Source organism: Nelumbo nucifera, chromosome 6 (genome assembly GCF_055504915.1).
Source record: "Nelumbo nucifera cultivar China Antique chromosome 6, China Antique-T2T, whole genome shotgun sequence".
NCBI lineage: Eukaryota > Viridiplantae > Streptophyta > Magnoliopsida > Proteales > Nelumbonaceae > Nelumbo > Nelumbo nucifera.
In genome coordinates, this window is record NC_142654.1 from 4,522,911 (window position 1) to 4,533,620 (window position 10,710).

The window sequence follows — 10,710 nt, forward strand, 5'->3', positions numbered from 1 at the left end:
AGTACTACACAGGCTAAAAGCTGAAAGAGACAGTCATTCAAATGGTTAGCTTACAATCACTTTGGGATCTTCAAACTTCTTATAAGTTGTTAATGTTTTTGAACTGTCGTTGGCTTAAACAGTCAGATTGTTCAGTTCGAAAACCGTCTAAGCAACCAGTTCCATTTCACCCTTAACCTGTTCCTGGGTTAAGAGCCGTTGACTTGATCATAAAATTGTTGACCCGGGCGATCGAACCGTCAAGTCATTTAACCCGAACAACGGTTCGCGGTTTAAGAAAGTTGCAGAATGTAGAGAATAGAGAAGGGAGAAAACTGAGAGTCTGAGGCATGAACTCAGATCTGAGATCTAACACAAAGAGAGAGAGAGAGAGAGAGAGAGAGAGAGAGAAGAAGAAGAAGAAGATTGTAGATCTAGGGGTGTGCGATCGATCTCAGATCTGACATCTACGTCTGTTGCCATTGCCGTCACCATTATCATCGCTGGTGAGCATTGAATCCTCCTCCTCCCCTTCCTTCTTCTTCCCTCCTTCCCTCCTTCCTTCTTTTTCTTTCTCTCCTTTTCTTTTTTTTTCCCTTTTTCCTTCCTTTCTTTCTTTCTTTCTTTTCTTCTTTTTTTTTTCTCTTTTTCTTTCTTAGTTGACAACTAGACCTGTTCATGGGCCGGGTGGCCTGACAGGCCGGCCCAGCCCCCAGACGGGCTTGAAAACGCAAATGAGCCCGCGGGCTTAGCCCCAAGCCAAAAAGCCCAGCCTACAATAAATTCGAGCCGGGCTCGGGATTTGCCAAAATAGCCCGCCCGAGCCCGGCCTAACCCGACCTATAGACTAAACTTAAAAAACCCTAACTCCCTAAGCTGAACCTCTCTTCTCTTTCACCTCTTTCCCCTTAGCTGAACCTCTCTTCTCTTTAGTCTTCACATCCTCCTCAGTCCTCACACTCTCAGGCAGCCACACAACTGGTGAGGCGGCGAACATTCACCGGCACAACTCCGACAGTGAGTCATCTCATTCTCTTTCTCTCTCTTTCTTTCTCTCTCTCGTTTTTCTTCTCACTTCTCTTTTAAATCTCAGGCATCAGCGAGGCGGCGAATATAGGCACCGGCGGCGGCAGTGAGTTCTCTCTCTCTGTCTCTCTCTCAGACGCGAACTGACACACTTTTCACTGTTAAAATCGCAGCTCACAGTCACCGTGAAACTCAACTCCGGCGAACACAATCACCGTCGGGCCTAATAAATTTCTATTCAGCCCATGAACATGTCTATTGACAACAGAAAACTCAATCTCTTATCCTTTCTTTATTTCTCATATAAAACTTTTATACTAAAAATATTTATCCTAATGCAAACCGTCCGAACTGTTTGATCCGGATGAACAAACCGCTGACTCAGAAACAGTTAACTAGAACAACTCTATTTCCGGATTACGTATAGGGCCCATCTTGGAAACTGTAGTATTGCTGAGTTGAAATAATAAAATCAAAAGCCTTTGATTTCCCACTACCTAAAATTAGATGAAATAATATTGAGAACAATGACATGTAGAAGAAAAATAAAAAACAATAAAAAATTTTGATGGAGATCAAACCATAAATTTCTATTGAGAAAAGAAACGAATAGATGAGAATGCCTAAACCCTTGAACAGTTTTCACGCATGCCTTGGAATACGCTATATATGTTTTATCAAACTGAACGTAGCATTAATTCTGATTATTACTCGTAAATGTAAGCTATACTGTCTGGCTTTGGGCCTCCGTATCTTCTTTATTCTTCTTCCTACTTTCTCTCTCTCTCTCTCTCTCTCTCTCTCTCTCTCGCTAGAACTCATAACTTATACGGCGGAACAAGTCTAAAATACCCATTAAATTTCTATGCATGTGTGACTATATTATATGAATATGATGACGACAATATCCAATAAATGTAACAGATTTATGGCCATTAATATATAGTTTAATACCCGGTTTCAACTTCCAAATAGTCTGAAACAAACTTATTTTGCGCCCCTGTTGAGCATCTCCTTGTACCTCACAATGAATCGAGCCTCTGCAACTTCAGTTGTTGCTTAAACCTGTTAATGAAGTCATCAGCCTTCGCATCCACCTCTTCGTCCATTCCAAACGTCTCCATATCACTGCCTCTGCTCTTATTTTCCCTCACGGTGGACGGTCGACGACGATCCACGATAAGATCTTCCTCTTCCTCTTCTTCTTCTTCTTCAAAATGCCCAAAAGCCGATTTAGCACTGGCGGACTTCTTCATCTTCCGTGGCAACTTCACTGTCATGTCACCCGACCCCAGCCGCGTGTCGGACGTTGTCCGGGTGACATGGTCGTCCCGAACTTGATCTGGAATCTGATACACGACTTCTTCTTTTTCTCGTTGTTCTTGTTGCTGGGCTGTCTCTAATTTTTGTACGCTCTCAGTTTCAGAAGGTTGGTATGTCGTGGTGATGGAGGGAAATGGGGTTTCTTCTTCGGATCGGTAGCGGCAGAGATTGATGGATTTGAGTCGTTGTAAGACCGAGGGAGATCGGGCGAGCGGCTGGGGATGTTGTGTGTGTTGTTTGTCGTTGTGATGGTGGTTTTCGGTTCCGATTCCGGAAGTGAGAGTAATTGTTGCGATCATGAGGTTGAGGAGGAGGAAGAGAACAGTTGGGGTGAACCAACTGTACACAGAAGCACAGATGGAAGCGATGGATTCTGGAAGCATGGTAGCTAGCGGTGGATTTTGATTAGTTTTTATTTTATTCTTCAAACTACAGAAATATGAGACTCTTGCCGTACCCAAGTCGGAGAAAGAGAAAACGAAGAGATAGAACCATAGGCTTATGGTTCTGATCAGACTCCCAGTGTGTGGTGTGGAGACGGAGAGTATAAAAAAAAGGGGGATGAATGTTAATAAAGGAATCTAATTCTAGAGTGGAGAAAAAAAGGAATGGATGAATAGATACAAAATAAGCGCTTTTTTAGTATGTGATGTGACGATGACTTGGCAAAATAATTCAGCTGAGCTTAGTCATCAAAATGGTGGAGGCATGGAAATGGGAGATGAGAGGGGCCCGGGTTTAATCTCCATGCATGTAGTTTATCCTTTTTTTATTTGGATTTTGGGTGGATCTGTTCTGGACATTGACTGCATTCCTGAAATCAGAGACCGTCGTTTAGTGGACTTGAGAATTAAAATACGTCCATCCACAGAATTGAGATACGTCGTCAGTCCAGCGGTAGCGACAGCGCAGTGCGAAGATTTATCACTTATCTTGTTTCTTTCTTTTAATAATTTTTTAGGATAAATTGCATATTAGTTAGTACTTTGATACCGTTAAGGGGGTGCTGTGGGATTGTTTTTTGAACTCAACTGGTACTACTGATTTTAGAAAAACTGGTGGGTTTGGTTTTTCGGTATTTTCAATTTTTTTTTTAATTTTATATATATATATATATATTATAAATGTATAGATATATATATAATATGCATGAAAAATATATAGAATATATATAAATATTGGTTAACTGAAACTGAACTAATCGATTCAGTTTTGTTTTTTGGTTTTTGATGATCATCCCTAATGGCAGTACCTGAATTCCGGAAAACAGCTACTTTAGGCCCTAATTAACTATTATTAGCATTCTGTGAGTTATCTGTATTTTTACCAAAAAAAAAAAAAACTATCTGATGCACATGATGCCACATGCATTTTGAAATTTTGAAAATCTCAAAAGTACCCTTCAGAAGAGACTATTTAATTTCTTCTTGGAGACAAAACCAGAGCAGCAATGAACAATGAACAAAGCCCCAAACCCACCACAATCCACCTTCACTGGAAGATGCCCTAATGCCATCTAGTCATATTAAAGAGTTCCTTGACTTGACACTAAACGATCTTGGACAAACAAAGCGAGTCACCAAGTCATCGACAACCTAGCAAGTATGAGGGTACTCCGTGCTCCTTATCTGCCGGCATTTGGAATAGAGATCAATTCATCAATTCTGTAAATGTATTTGATTGTTTATGATAGTAAAGGGCACTGTGATAATTTTACTATCCACTGTAACACATCTGTTAATAATATTAGACTAAAATAGCAATTTTCAGGAGTTCTAGTACTACAGCGACATATTTTAAAGTTTGGGTATTAAAATACCATTATCTTCAAAATATAAGGTATGAATTTATAATTTACCCAAATTTTTATAGGCTCATTTTGTGAGCATGGTTTTAAAAGGCATCTGAGGCGGGGCGGCAAAAATTCGCCTGGCCTAGGTAGCCTCTTCAAGATATTGCAAGGTGGGTAGCCTCAATTTCAATGAGGCGTACGCCTCTTGCCTCGAGGTGTCAAATCATTGAGGTGGTAGCCTCGAATAATTCTGGTTTAAGGGTGTAAGTTTCAATTTCTATTGGGGTAAATGTGTAAAAAGACAAAAATACAATAAGAACTTAATGTGGGAATCAAACATTTTGGGGTTTCCCCTCTTTTCTTCTTCCTGGTTCGAAATAACAAGTGAGAACTACAAAAAAAGAAATGGTGATTCCTTTCTTCTTCTTTATTTTTGTAATTTTCCTACGGTTCTTACTTGTCTGCTGCATAGGTAATTCCAAGGTTTCAGAGAAACTGAAAACAAAGTTTTGTTTTGAGTTTTCTATCATTCCATTTCAATATTCAACATAACATTTTGATTTTCTAATTTTCTTTTCAGCTAATAACACAAAATATAGTTTGTTTGAACTTTGAAGTTTGTAACAGATTAACAGTCGACTAACCAAGTGATCAACGACTAAGGTAAGTTCTTCTTGTTCTTGTTTCTTAAATCATAACTTTATATGGTTAACCTGCTACTGTTAATTGCTTGCTTAGTGTTACATAATTATTAAAAGTTTAAAAAATAAAGTTGTGGCTATGGTTATTTTGCATGCTTTGTTTTTATTGTCATGAAGAAGAAAATGAATGGAGTTCAAACCATGCTTTTAGTGATAAGAGACTTGCTTAAAAAGAAATGGATGTAATTTGAATGAACATCAAAAATTCAGAATTTAGAAAACATGATTTTAAATTTTGATTTCAGAGTTGAAACTAGGTTTTGATCTTTAATTAGGCTTGAAGCTCTGAAACTAGAATTTTAATTGAAATATTGGTAATATTTTCAGTTCATTTGGGAATTGGAAAACTTGCTTAACTAATATAAACAAATTCTGGTTAAATTTTCGTAACTGGATGAACATGTTCAATATGGCTTGCTTGCTAGTTGGCGCTTTTAAATTTTAATGAGTGTGTCTACTAATTTAAAATTTTAATTTTTTGCCTATTTCTACAGGTAGGAAGTCTACTTATTATAAGAAATACACTTTAAAAAACTTATTGTAATTTTTTTATAGGAAGTTAGAAATTTGAACTTCAAGGATTCATATTTTGTAAATTAGCTATTGGATTGTGTCAGGTCAGGTATGTTCTTGATCTCATAATCTTTTCTTTTTTTCACCTTTTGTTTGATAGTTTGGTATCAAATTTTTTATGGTAATTGGTAGTCACTAGTCATTTTGATTATAGCATTGTTTTTTTTCGATGTTTAGATTTCATAAGAGTAACCTTGAAAAAATTGAACACATAATTAACGGTTATTGGATTATTATACATTAAATAAGTCACACATAATTATATAAAATTTCAATTATTTGTTTCCTTTTGTGTTTTTTATTAATTATGAATTATGCTTATAATTTTTTATTTTTTAGTTTGAGGCTTACGCCTCGCCTCTTTGGCACCTAACCGTCTTGCCTCTCCGCCTTTAGTCTTTTAAAATCTTGTTTGTGAGACTGAATAAGACAAAATATATACACCTAATTATCTGGCTGGACAAAGAAACAACCGGAACTCTAGAGCAAGACAAAACCAATAGGCCAATGCATCGTGTAAATTGAGCCCGACGGAGGGGGTTAAGCTCTCTATTCCTCCTGACGGCCCACTTGAGTTTTAGTGCTTTTAATCTTGTACTCACTCTCTTGGGCTAGCCCATGGGTTATTAGGCCCGGCTTCTCTCTACTGAAACTGAATGGTTTGATGTGGACTGGGTTGATTTGTGGAACTCAAAGTTTCAAAGTTCAAAAGGATTGAGCTTCAATTACATTACTCAGACATCCATTGCAATTTCTGGTCCTTATTAGCATCTTTAGGTCTCAAATAATAAATTCAAATCCCTGATCTGCCCATGATGTAATTTTGCTAATACCGTATAAGGTCTGATTTGATGCTGATTTTTTTTTTTTTTTTTTATGTATTGTACGCTCTGTCTTTCTTTTAATGCATTTTGATGATCATTTACCAAAAATAACAAATACAAAATACAAGGATTTGCAATGTATATACTGTTTCACAATTGAGCTAAAGTTTTGTTGAATTCCAAATAATTCCCCTTATTCAATTTTCCTTTAAATGAAAGATTCAAATATCCATCATGGCTGCATTAATATATGTGTTCACTAAGACTATGTTTGGTTTGAAGGAAAAGGTAGGAAAAAGAAGGAAAAGATAAAAAAAACCTATATAAGATTTTGTAATGGTTTATCTACTTTTCCCTTTCCTTCCCTATTTTTTTCTTCAAACCAAACACAACTTTCCCAACTCAAAACTGTTGGCTGCATTAATACATGTCGCTCAGTAATTACTGCCTATTGAAATTTTGTAAAACTATGTGTAATTCCCTAATTGAGCCCAAATTCGACAGGTACAATATTTAGAATACGAATTTCATTTTTTTCTTTCTTTCTTTTTTTTTTTTAACAAGAGACATGTAAAATTTTGTAAAACTAACTCATGTTCACCCCTAGGTAGCTCTAGGAGAATGTTAGTGGGTCGGGTCTAGTTTGGGATAGGTGGACCTGGTCCCAAACCAATAAGACAAGTATGCAAATCCAGTTCCTAACTACACTCTATTGGTTTTATAAAATCAGAACTAGAACCAAACCGATTATTGTCGGGCTAATTGGGGGTTGTTTTTTAAATGGCTTATAGCAAATATAAAATTACTATTATGTTTATCATCCAAGTTAATTATGGATAAAATAACCTTAAATTATTATGACTTGTAGGAATATTGGAGAGTGTTTGATAAATTAGGCTGAAGCATGGGCAGCTCTCGAAGCTCATCTCATTGCAACAAAATTCCCCTAGTATATATAAATACTAGTGAATGATCCCGTACTAAGTACAAGGAACCAGTAATGTTAAATTTACATTATAGGATCAATAATGTTAAATTTACATTTATTAATATTTTAAACAATTATTAAAATTTTGAAAATATTTATTCAAAAAATAACTTTTCAATAATTATTAGAATATGAATTGAAAATGGATTGAAAGTGGTTGTGGATAACCATTTTTGCATTTTCTACATTTTTTAGGAATGGATTCAAAATGGTAGTAGTGGGTTATAGGCTTTAGCAGCAACTTCTCCAAAAATGTCATGTGTCTAGCTTTCCAAAAAAATGAGAAGGCCATGTGTCTGAATAATGGAGGGATGTAGCCTGGTAGTGGGTTGTAGGCTTAGCAGGAATTTCTTGGAAATTGTGGTTTAGTACGAAAACAAAACACATTGAGAAAAGCTTCAAAGAAAAGAGCAGAAGTCAAACTACCAAGAAGAATGATTCTTCACTGAATAATTAAAAGAAAATTCAATGTCAAAAACTATCTTAGCATTCCCCTAACTACTTTTTATATAGGCATACACCCTTATGGCTCCTATCCTAATCTAAAAACACTCCATAATAGAATCCTACTAAAATTCCTCAAAAAGAAAGTCTTAATTGAGCAATCATAATTTAAGAAAACACTCCATAATAGAATCCTATTAAAAACCCTTTAAAAGTAAAGTCCTAATTGAATATAAATTCAAAATCTCATTATAATGCTAATTTGGTAAAAACGAAGTAAGATAGAAATTTAGTGATGGTGCCAACTTAATAAAAACGAACTAAGATAGAAATTTTATGATGATGCTATATCAGTAAATATTTACTAAATTGGGCCGGTGGCGTCACCCTTACTTCTTATGTGCCTTGGAATGGTCCCAACTTGCATAGAATTTATTGGCCTTTTCCTGTACTGCACCAAATTATCATATGTCTAGCTTTCTAGAAAATGAGAATGCCACTTGTCTAACTCATGGTAGTGGGTTATGGACTTTAACAACTTCTCAAAAAATGCCATGTATCTAAATTTGAAAAAACCACGTATTTGAATGGTGGGGACTCTAATATTATCATTGATTGCATTTGTGATTGTCTAGTGCCTCCATGGAACATATGAACTTCATGAATGAATGTCGGCATCTTCAAACCAGTTCTAAACTCAACATCTCCTATTCTCATGCATTAAGGGAAGCAAACTTTGTAGTGGATCACCTCGCTAGCTTGGTTCATTACTTATCTTTCTTTGGTCTGAGGCTTGAAGATCATCTCCTTAGTTACATTTGGTTTTTTTTTTTTTTTTTAATGCATGTGGTCATTTTATTGAGTGTAATGCTTCCTTCTAAAGTTTGTTGGTTTTTCCTGTGTTAGTTTCTTTTGTTTCCTTCCTATTGTATATATAAAAAAGGGAATTCTAAAAGAGAAACTAAAGATACTGAGTTGAGAGGAACCTACAAGAACTGAAATGACAAAGAAATGGTAGAATCGCAGATTTCAGAAACAAGAACCGAAACACTAGGGCAGTGTTTGATTTGATAAATATTCCTCTCTTATTTTCTGCGAAAAAAAACATAGCGTTAGGGGTTGTCAAGATTGTTGCCATTAATGCTCTAATGTGCTTGTCTAGGGAAGGGCAATTTTATATATTAGTCCTATCTGCAAGAAATGTAAAAGGCTAAAGGCTACTATATTATGATCTCAACCTCCTCTGAGACAACAAGGTTAAAAAAATAAGTATGGCCTCCTCTAGCAGCAAAGGAAGTTGCCTCAAGCAACTGTGTCAGAGGCTCAAATGTGGTCCTTCATCAGGTTTTTGGGGAGGGTTATCCCTGTTTTCTGGCCATTCGACAAGATTGTCCGAGCTTCTTCCTAGGCCTAGGGTTTTCGAGGCACTTCAAAGTTCAAACAAATATATCAGTCACAGATTTCTTGGTGGAAATTTCTGACCCCAAAGGAAGGCGGAAGCTATCATTTCGTTTAAATTGGGCTGGGTTTTGCAGGGTTGTAATGGGCCTAGGTTCAAAAACATTGGGAAGCCATAGATTTGGTCGGGCTTGATTGAGACCTTAGGCCACCCAATTCAATCCTGGGCCAAGCCCAATCTCCTATATATACGAATAAGATAGACGTGCACATATGGAGTTTAATTAATCCAACCGGTTCATCTTTATAATGGTTGGTGCAACAGCTATTGTAACTGCCTAACTGGCTATATCATCTTTACCGCTCATTCCTTTTCTTCTTCTTTAAGCACCTTCTGTAGAAATCGTGGCTTGGAAAAGGCTCATGATTTTGGGACTGATGAATGATATATCACCTAATTAACTTGTGAAATTGTTCTTCTCTGGTTTCTTTCTCTTGTTGTGATTCACAATTCACAGTTCACGTGTGAATATATTACGAAGACTCAAAGGTAAATAATATTAATGTTTTAAGTTTTTGAATTAAATTAAAGGTGATGTTAGTCTTTACATGTAAATAATAGGCCCCTTTATTCAAAAACTATAAAACTAAATCATGAAAACATATATTGCACCATATTAAAAATTCACAATATATATAGATATATGTTTTCATGCCTAATGCAGGATCAGCATGGGTAAATCAATGGGAGAAAGCAATCCGTGGACTGGAAATTGTTTGATATCTGGATGTCTTTCTTCAGTTTCATGTATCAGATACCCTGCATGCACCGAGAAATGCTGGACTCTGTAGCTGGGTCAATGAAGTAGTCAGATGCCTCATGCTGTACAACTTTTCATTTTCATTTCTTTGTATGTTTGATTGTTCTGAGTTCTAACAAGGAAAGAAATCTGAAAGGAACATTTGAAGCCATTGGACGTCTACAGAAAAAAAAATGAAGTTGGTGGTTTTTCTCTTTAACTTGAACCATTGTCATTTTGATTCTCTATACATCTGGGTGGTCTTCTCTGTTCTATGTCATACTTTCTTAACTTTTGTTTTTTCTTTCTTTCTTCAGCACGTTTGGTTTTGTAACACATCATAATCCAAATCATCCAAAGTAACCCCACTGAACATCATATACATAGGGACCCTAGTCTCAATTTTATTATTATATATATATATATATATATTTTTTTTTTAATACCAGAAGTTCTTTTCCCATTCACAAGCAAAGAAAAACGACATTAAAAGCAGAGTGACATAGCTTCCTTATGGGCCCAACTCAAATTTGTCCTATAGGTCATGTTCATCTGACATGGCGCCCCTCATGGTTTCTCAAAAAAGTTCCTTGAGAGGAGGTTTTGTAGGACCAAACAAAGCATGTCTGAGAAATATTCCTATTCACTGATTGGGAACCTTTCTTTAATTTCTTTTGTTTTTCTTTTTTCAGCCTTAACAAAAGGAAGCAAACCAGCAAAGCAAAAAAAGTGGAGACGAGTTGATGAAATGGGATCAAGTGCAACCAAGCAATTAATTAAAAGGCTTTATACATGTTGGTCCCCAAGGCTTCAACACTTCTTTGCACCATCTGTTTGTTGAAAAGCTTCATATAAAAGGATG

General features: G+C 36.2%; 1 pseudogene; it reads right to left on the minus strand.

Annotated features, from left to right (window-relative positions):
- Positions 1–1,912: 1,912 nt before the first annotated feature.
- Positions 1,913–3,052, minus strand: LOC104586632 (pathogen-associated molecular patterns-induced protein A70-like; annotated as a pseudogene).
- Positions 3,053–10,710: the final 7,658 nt, after the last annotated feature.